Source organism: Elephantulus edwardii, unplaced genomic scaffold (genome assembly GCF_000299155.1).
Source record: "Elephantulus edwardii isolate Elephantulus edwardi_28Jun2011 unplaced genomic scaffold, EleEdw1.0 scaffold00260, whole genome shotgun sequence".
NCBI lineage: Eukaryota > Metazoa > Chordata > Mammalia > Macroscelidea > Macroscelididae > Elephantulus > Elephantulus edwardii.
Window position 1 is genome coordinate 165,794 of NW_006400010.1, and position 9,498 is coordinate 175,291.

Here is a 9,498-nt window from a genome sequence, read left to right on the forward strand (position 1 = left end):
AATTGGGATGGGAGTGTCAGAGACAGTGCGATTGGCACAGGACAGAGCAGAGTTTAGGGCTGTTGTACATAGGGTCGCTATGAGTCGCAAGCGACTCGAGGGCACATAACAACAAACAACAACAACCAAGCTTCTTTAATCAGGGAATTCCATTAAACACTGACCACCACGGTTACACAACCTAAAGCAAGAGTCACCCACCTTTGAAAGCTTGGGAGCATAGCATGCCTTTCTGTCCTTTAGCCCACCTGCACGTGCTCTCGCACTCTCGTGTTCTCTTGCTCTCTCTCCCTCCTGATGTTATGTGCCATCGAGTTGCGAGTTGCGACTCATAGCGACCTATGTACAAGAGCTCTAAACGCCGTTCTATCCTGCGCCAACCTCGCTGTCTCAAATACATTCATTCCCACCACTCCACTCGGAATCAATCCATCTCATCTCATCGAAGGTCTTCCTCTCCTGCGCCACCCCTCCACTCTGCCAAACATGATGTTCCTCTCCAAAGACCAGTCGCTCCTTGCAACATGCCCAAAGTATGTCAGACGAAGCTTCAGAATCCTTGACTCCAAGGAGCAGCCTGACTTCACCTTCTCCAGGACAAACCCATTTTTTCCTAGCGTATTCAACACTCTTCTCCAGCACCACAGCTCAAAGGCATCAATTCTCTTTCTATCATCCAACTCTCTGATGCATAGCAGGTAATTGCGAACCGGGATCAGGCGCACCTTAGTCTCCAGCCTGACGTAATGCTGTTAGGGGAGGGAAAAAAGCATGTGTTTCAAGTTTATTTTCTGTACTTAAGAGATATTGTTATCTGTTTATCGCTCTTAATATCTTGTTTCTTTTCACAGAGTTTTAGCATTTATTCTAGTAACATTGTCTTTTTACAAGGACCTGACAATCGGCCTGTCTGCTTTCAGTATATATGTTTTTTTCCTCCAAGGTTGACTGTCTTGCTTCTGTATTCTTTTGACAGTCAGTTACATATTCCACAATTCAAAGTTGTAGATTCTTCTGTCACCTTACTCATTGTCCAAGTTTCAGACACTCTTCTTTCTCTTGCTAAGGACCTCACCAAAGCTCTAGCTCTTTTAGAGCTTTAAAGAGGTTCTTAACAGGACATTAATACCCTTAATATTTTCTCCCATCATAATATAAACTACCTGCATTACTCAGATCACATAATCTTGCTTGCTGAAAGCTAGGAAGCTCTTGCTGCAGAAAGATCAAGCCTTCAATATTGGATTACATCTCAACATCACAAAATAGATGGCAAAAAGATTGAAGTTGTCACTAATTTGATCTTGGTTAGATCTATTATTAACACCATTGGCACTAACATTCAAGAAAACAAAAAAAAAGTTGCACTGGGGAACTTTGCTGTGAAGGACTCCTCCAAGGTGCTGAAGAGCAATGATGTTGAAGATGAAAGTGTGCCCAAGTCAAGACATGGTCTTTTATATTACTTGCTATGCATCTAAAAAGAAATAAATACATAAATAAATAATCGTGGATCGGAGAAATGGGAGGCTTCTGGCGGTGAAGGCACACAGAGGATGAGTTTATGACTTTCCACAGTGAGTTGAAGCAAATAGAAAAGAGATTTGGTTTTAATGTCCAAAAGTCAAATAGAAAGGTTGACCCTCCTGGTTCCTTCTACTTCAACTTGAACCCCTTTAAGGTTCATATAGATCCTGAAATGACAGATGAGTAAATAAAAAAGATATTTCGGCAGTTATCTAACTTGGTGGCATCCTGACAAAAATCAAGATGATGCTGACCAAGCACAAAAGGCCTTTGAAGCTGTGGACAAAGCTTACAAATTCTTGCTGGATCAAGAACAAAAGAAGAGGACCCTGGCAGGAAAAGAATACGTGGAACCCACTGTAAAAGAGTGAAAAAAGCAAAGGAGGAAAGGAAACCAACAGATGTGGAGGAAGATGATCCTGAGCTACTCAACCAGACCGTGAAGCTCTTTGCTGAACTGGAAATTAAAAGAAAAGAAAGTGAAGCCAAACAGATGCATGGACAGAAGCGACAAAGGGAAGAAAAGATCGAAGTCCAAGAAAAAGCCAAACAAAAGAGGGAATGGCAGAAAAACTGTGAGGAAAGTCGGTGTGTGAATAGCTGGTAATTTCCAAGCCAACATAAAAGGCAAGGAAGAAGAAGAAAAACCAAACTTTACTGAGACCACGAAAAGTGAAAACGGAGCAGCTGAGCCTTCCTCCGGCTGCCTCCTCCCCTCCTGCTTTGAAGGACTCCTTCTTTCGCCCCACTTCTACCCTAACACAGAAGAGTAGTAATTGCTTTTTAGTCCATTTTGTTACAATACAGTTTAATATCAAATCAGAGTTGGGGGGGTTTGTACATTGAAATGAGGGGCTCAGTTTTAAAAAATAAAAACCTTTCCCACTCCTCACTCTACGAGCAACCAGGATAAGAAGTTGCTCCCGGCACCGCGCGCTCGGGGAGGCCGCGATCGGTCTCAGTTTCTGCTGCCGCCACCGCCGTCCCCTCGCTCGCTCGCGCTCCTGCCCGCCGCCGTCCTCCTCTCGGTCGGCTTGGAAGAAGAGATCACCGCCCTGGTCATCGACAACGGCTCCGGCATGTACAAGGCCGGATTCGAGGGCGACGACGCCCCCCGGTCGGTCTTCCCGTCCATCCTGGGGCGCCCCCACCACCAGGGCGTGATGGTGGGCACGGGCCAGAGGGACTCGTACATGGGCGAAGAGGCGGACAACAAGCGGGGCATCCTGACGCTCAAGTACCCCATCGAGCACGGCATCGTCACCAACTGGGACGACATGGAGACGATCTGGCACCACACCTTCTACCACGAGCTGCGCGTGGCCCTGGAGGGGCACCCGGTGCTGCTGACCGAGGCGTCCCTGAACCCCAAGGCCAACCGCGGGAAGATGCCCCAGATCATGTTCGAGACCTTCAACACGCCCGCCATGTAGGTGGCCGTCCAGGCCGTGCTGTCGTTGTTCCCCTCAGGCTGCACCACGGGCGTCGTCATGGACTCCGGGCGACGGCGTCGCCCACCCGGTGCCCACCTATGAGGCTGCGCGCTCCCCCGCGCCGTCCTGCGCCTGGACCTGGCCGGCCGCGCCTTGGCCGCCTGCCTCATGGAGATCCTCCCCGAGGGCAGCCAGCGCGAGATCGTTCGCCGCACCAAGGAGAAGCTGTGCTCCTGGCCCCGAACTTCGAGCAGGAGACGCCTACCGCCGCCGCCTCGTCCTCGCCGGAGAGGAGCTGCCCGACAGGCAGTTCATCGCCATCGGCAACGACCTCCCCCAGCCCTCCTTCCTGGGCATCCACGAGACCACCTTCAACTCCATCATGAACTGTGACGTGGACATCAGGAACGACCTCTAAGCCAACACCGTGCTGTCGGGTGGGACCACCGTGTACCCAAGTATCGCCCACGGGACGCAGAAGGAGATCATGGCGCTGGCGCCCAGCACCACGAAGATCAAGATCATCGCGCCCCCTGAACGCAAGTACTCCGCGTGGATCGGCGGCTCCATCCTGGCCTCGCTGTCCACCTTTCAGCAGATGTGGAAGAGCAAACAGGAGTATGACGAGTTGGCCCCCTCCATCGTCCACCGCAAAGGCTTCTAAACGGACTGCCGGCAGGCGCCCGCCTGCACGAGCTCCTCTGAGGGTGGCCGCCCCGCACACCTCATGCGAGCCTCTGAAACGGCAAGAAGCCTTTGAAAATTGTCCTTGAAGCATGTATCTCAAAATCAGCAGCGGAGCTAGACCTTGTTGCTGATCTGACCTTGTGTCAACGTTGCCTGTTCCCTCGGTCTGTGTTTAATACCCTGTCCATATCTTTTATTTCAACCCTTAGCTCGTGTGACCCAGCCACTCATGGCCGCGGTGCGGGATGACACGGCGTGGAGTAGGCCCTTGGCTGGGTGAGGACCCGCCTCCCCGACCTCCTGGTCTGCAGGGTATTCATGGCACAGCTGACGGCTCCAGGACCCCCAGAGGCTGCAGGCTGGAAGCGGTGGCCATCTGAGCCTTAGGACCCGATTTCCTTTCTTAGCCATTTCCCACCGGTTCGCAGTGGGTGTTACTTGCCTTGAGTTTGGAAGTCGGTTTGCATTGAAACCTGTAAATTGTATTAATCCTCTTAATTTATGTAAGGTTTTTGTATACAATGCTCAAATCTGTTGTTTTTGTTTGATGCCATCGAGTCGTAGACGACTCATAGCGACCCTATGAACGAACAGCCTGAGCACTGTTCGTACATAGAGTTTCCGGAGGCAAGCCATCTCAATTCTAGAGATGACAAATTTTGGTTTTTCTACTGTCATGTGCGAGCATTAGGCCCCAGCAACACCACCTCGTGTAAGAATAAAGTGCTGCAGTGAAAAAAAAAATTACTACCTTGGTGCACCTTCTGTTCCTACAGCTTGTAACTTAGTGTTTTGTACTTCACAGAAAAATCATCCAACTTAAACACTTTGCTTAAAATGGCATTGCAGTGACTTCTGAGCCTAGCCCAGACTACTTAGGAAGTGCTTTTCAACTTCAGATGCTTGCTTCTGAGTGTGGCATCCTTTGAAGCTCCAGCTCAGACAGGGAATGCAGTGCGGGCAGGCAGACAGTCACTGCCGCCCTGCTGCCCCACGTGTTTGGCACGTGCCCTCCTAATCTGCCTGACAAATCAATGTGGCATGAGGCTCCAAGGCACCCAAGCCTGTCCACTTTCCAAAGAGCTAGCTGTCCACTGTGCAGTCAGTTGTGCTCCAGTCTGTGTGCCTTCATCAGTAAAATTCTGTATGTGTAATAAATTTTTGCCCAACCCCCCCACACACACACCCCATCTCCATATCTTTTCAGTCTATATGCAGAACAGATCATCTGGGAGGCTAGGCTCTATGAGGAGGAATGTGGCATGAGGATTGGAGGAAGACTCATCAACAACTTGTGTTATGCAGATAATGAAACCTTGCTTGCTGAAACTGTGGAGGATGTGAAGCAATTGCTGCAGAATATCAAGGACTGCAGCCTTCAATATGGATTGAGGCTCAATATAAAAAAACAACAACAACAAAGATTCTCATCACTGGGCCGACTGGCAGCTTTATGATAGATAGTGAAGAGATTGAGATTCCTTTAGTTTGCTTGGCTCAACAAATCAACACTCTTGGTACCAGCAGCCAAGAAATCAAAAGACTAATTGCATTAGGGCAGTCTGTTGTCAGGGACCTCTCCAGAGGTCTGAAGAGCAATGATATCAGTCTGGAGACTAAGGTGTACCTGATTCAGTTTTTGCAATTTCTTGCTATGTCTCAGAAAGCTGGACAATGACTAGGGATGAGAGAAAGAGAATTGATGCCTTTGAGCTGTGGTGCTGGAGAAGAGTGTTGAATATACCATGGACTGCTAAGAGAACAAACAGGTTCATCCTAGAGAGGGTGAAACCAGACTGCTCCTTGAAGGCAAGGATTCTGAGGCTTCATACTTCGGGCATGTTGCAAGGAGGAGCCAATCCTTGGAGAGGGACATGAGGCTTGGAAGGGTGGAGGGACAGCCAAAGAGAGGAAGACCTTCGATGAGATGGATTGATTCAGTGATGGGTAATGGGGATAGGTGTGTGATAGAAAATAAGGCTGACACAGGATAGATCATGTTTCAGGACTATTGTACATAGTGTTGCTATAAGTCGCAAGTAACTCAACAGCACATAACCACCACAACAACAATGCATCTAAAAGTTGGATAATGACTAAGGATGACATTAAAAGAATCAATCAATGCCTTTGAGTTATATTAGAAAACAGTACTGAATATCCATCCCATGGACTGCCAGAATGCTTCTTGGATGCGAAGTTACATCTCACATATTTTAGGCATGTTTTTAGGAGAGGCTATTCCTTCAAAAAGAACATATATCAAGTTTAGAAGGGAGGGGTCAGATAAAGAGGAAAACTCTGAACAAGATGGCTTGATAGTGACATTTACAAATACTGATGGTAGCGGCAGTTACGAAGTCAAAACGTGTTGCATTAAACACATCTGTCAAGGACCTCTCCAAAGTACTAAAGAGCACAGATATCAGTTTCTAGAGTGAGGTATGCCTGATCCAAACCATGAGATTTTCCATTGCTTTGCATGCATTTGAATACTGGACAATGACTAAGGAAGACTGAAGAAGAATCTTTGCCTTTGAGTTGAGCTCTTGGCAAAATATCCCACAGATTGCCAAAAAAAACCCCAAAATATGTCTTGGAGAAAGTAGCCAGTCGGCTACCTAGTCAACTATGACCCATAGCAAGTTTATAAAGACCAGATGGTCATCTACCTGGTGTCTGACTTCATGCCTTCATCATAATCTCTGCCACGCTTACACCCACTGCTGCAGCCATTGTGTGTCAATCCATCTTGTTGAGGGTTTTTCTCTCTTGGTCCTCTACTTTTCCCAGCATGATGTATTTTTCCAAGGACTGCCTCTCCTAACAGCATGCTCAAAATACATGCGATTACACTCAGATTGAACTTCTTCCACAATAGATGGAAAAAAGATTGAAGTTGTTAACAATTACAGTTTGTTCTGCTCCACAGTCAACACTCTTTTTTCCCCACAGTCAACACTCTTAACATCAGCAATGAGGAAATAAAAAAGTGAATTGTATTGGGAAAATCTGCTGTCAGAAACATCTCCAAAGTACTGGGAAGTAATGATGTCAGTCTAGAGACTAAGGTGCACCTGATCCAGGGCATGGTCTTTGCAATTACTTGCTATGCATTAGAAAGCTGGACAATAATAAGTATGACAGAAGACGAACAGATGCCTTTGAATTGTGGTGCTGGAGAAGAGTCTTGAACATACCATGGATCTCAAAGAAAACAAACACCAAGTCTGTCCTTGGAGGCTAGGATTTTGAAGCTCTATCTCGCTTATTTTGGGTATGTGGCCATGAGAAGACTGGTCCTTGGAGAGGGACATCATGCTTGGAAGAGTGGAGGGAGAGCACAGGAGAGGAAGACCCTGGATGAGATGGATTGATACAGTGTCTGGGGCAATGGGGGTTGCCATGTCGGAATTAGTGAGACTGGCTCAGGACAAGGCAAGGTTCAGAGCTACTGTACCTAGGGTCACTATGGGTCACAGGCAACTTGACGGCATATAACAACAACAACAATAACCAAGATATATCTGTTCTTTTGGCAATCCACATGCTACTCAGCACTCTTCTCCAACACCATAACTAAAATCCATTCATTCTTCTCTTGTCATTCTTATGCATTGTCTAGCTCTCAGATGCATACAAGGTGATTGGAAAGACTATGGCTTGAATCAGGAACATTTTAGTCTTCAAACTAAGTTCATCACTGTTCCTTAGGACGTTAGAAGCCAACTTCCTCAGTGTTATATGTTTCCTGATCTCCTGACTGCTGATACTGTGGGTGTTGACTGTGGATCTCAGCAAGACAAAATAGTTAACAATTTCAACCTTTTCTCCGTATATTATGATGTTACCTATTGGTCCAGAGGTAAGGATTTTGCTTTCTTAATGTTGACATGCAATCCAAATTTAAGGCTTTGAGTTTCTGAAGCAAGCACATCAGGTTCTCCTTGCTTTCAGCAAGCATTGTGACATCTCCATACCACAGATTGTTGAGGAGACTTCCTCCAATCCTAGCGCCACACTCTTTTTGTTTTTAAAGGAGGAAGCATCTTGGTTATTTTTAGTGAAAGAAAAACAGCCTATTCCATGGGAGACAAGCGAACTGAATGTCAGAAGCAAGCTCGATATGGGCATTGAGCAGGTCAAGCTCCAAACCCCAAAAGTGGCCAGAGAAGGACCTGTTGAAGAGAGAGGCCCCCAGTCTGGGAATGTGGGAGCAGTTGGTGTCTCAGAGGGATTTCGTGCATGGTATGGCTGGATCAGTCAATAGATTGGTATGAGCGGGACATTGGGTGATTTCTACTTGCAATGGATTGGCATGATTAATTAACAATCTTCTTCTGGGGTGGGGGCATTAAATTAAGAAATAACACAGGACCCAAGAGAGAAGATTATTCAGTTGGATTCTGAATCACAATCAGGAAATAGTATTTACCTGGTGCGACCATAATTTCATTTTTGGAGTGAATTAGAAGGAAGGTGAGGTGATTCTGGGAGTTGGTTTCTCGCACTATGCTTTGTGCCTTCAAGATGAAGTCCATCATAAGACTGGTGGACTGTGAGGTCGTGGAACTGTCCTTGGTGCTTGAGATGGGAATTCCTTCTGTGTTCACCACATCGATTCCCTGCACACCCTTCTGCCTCTGCAGTCACTTCAAGATTGCTTTTACTTCTGCCTCAGAGGACTGTGATGAGGATGAAGGTTACAGTAAGCAGTCAGCAGTTCCTAGGATGCCTCCAGAGTCCAGGAAAACTTATCATCATGGTCAATGTGCTACCAGGCCCAGGAAACCAGGATACTGGCCCTGAGGGCAGCCTTCATGTCTCCGTAGGTTACTCATATACACTCTTCTTCTTAAAGTCTAATTTAATGATTTGAGCTGTATACAGATTGAACAGGTGTGGAGAGAGGATATAGCCCTGATTCTCACTTTCCCCAATTTTTCCCAGTTTTAAACTCAGAATATTATTACCTTGCCATAATTTGATGGTTACCTAATAATTGTCTTCAAAGAGAAAATTCCATGTTACTAAAAAAAAAAAGTCATAAGTGTAGGGTGTATGTACAAACATATCTCTTCAGAGAACATAATCCAAACCATAATACCAGTGAAAAGAAGAATTGCATGTTTTATTCTTTTAGCAAAAACATCCTGTCTGTTTCACCTCTCTGAAGATACAAGTTCTTTTTTCACAAGAAAACATTTGTTCTTGAGGTATTTTTGCTTCCTCATTCATCTTAACCACACCACTATGTACAAGGGAATGGCTCTGCTGTCTTGTTCTGACTACTCTGTACATATCCACTCAGGCTGTACACATCTGAGCCCATGTCTTGTCTGTATAATCTGCGTTCTTGCCAGGAGCTACCCTCCCAGGACGGTTTTATGAGGATTATGGCCATTTACTCAGAGTTGACTTTGTTTCTTGTGAAGACTGCCACTGAATAATTTTCTTACCCACCTCCCTGCTTCCAGGGCATAGGACTTGTCACTCATTTCTCCTTAGGGTGTTGTGCCCCACAGACTAAGAGACACACACCACACAATTCCAGGTGAAGTCCTTTATTCGCTGCGCAGCGGAAGGGTCCCAGCTACAAGGCAGGACATCCCACTTTGGTTCTTGCTAAGAGGCTTTTTATACTTTTTTTTTCTTTTTAACTCCAGGGGCAGGGTTAGCTATAGCAGCCTACTGTTAAACACACTTCAAGGACAAAGAGATACAGGAATAACATTTTGCTGTTGAGACAATCCAAGAGCTACATGAAGGGCAGCCTGCAGTTGAAACATTTGACAGGTGCATGGAGTGCAAAACCTAATAGACAATAGCAGTTACTGTTCTGGGAAGCAGT

The 9,498-nt window shown here is 46.3% G+C and overlaps 3 pseudogenes; 2 read left to right on the forward strand and 1 right to left on the reverse strand.

Moving 5' to 3' along the window:
* The window catches only part of LOC102849854, a 5,329-nt pseudogene extending 2,956 nt beyond the window's left edge, over positions 1-2,373 (forward strand).
* A 182-nt stretch (positions 2,374-2,555) lies between these two features.
* On the forward strand, positions 2,556-3,720 carry LOC102850265 (annotated as a pseudogene).
* Positions 3,721-8,038: 4,318 nt separating this feature from the next.
* Positions 8,039-9,145, reverse strand: LOC102850679 (annotated as a pseudogene).
* Between the last annotated feature and the right edge of the window lie 353 nt (positions 9,146-9,498).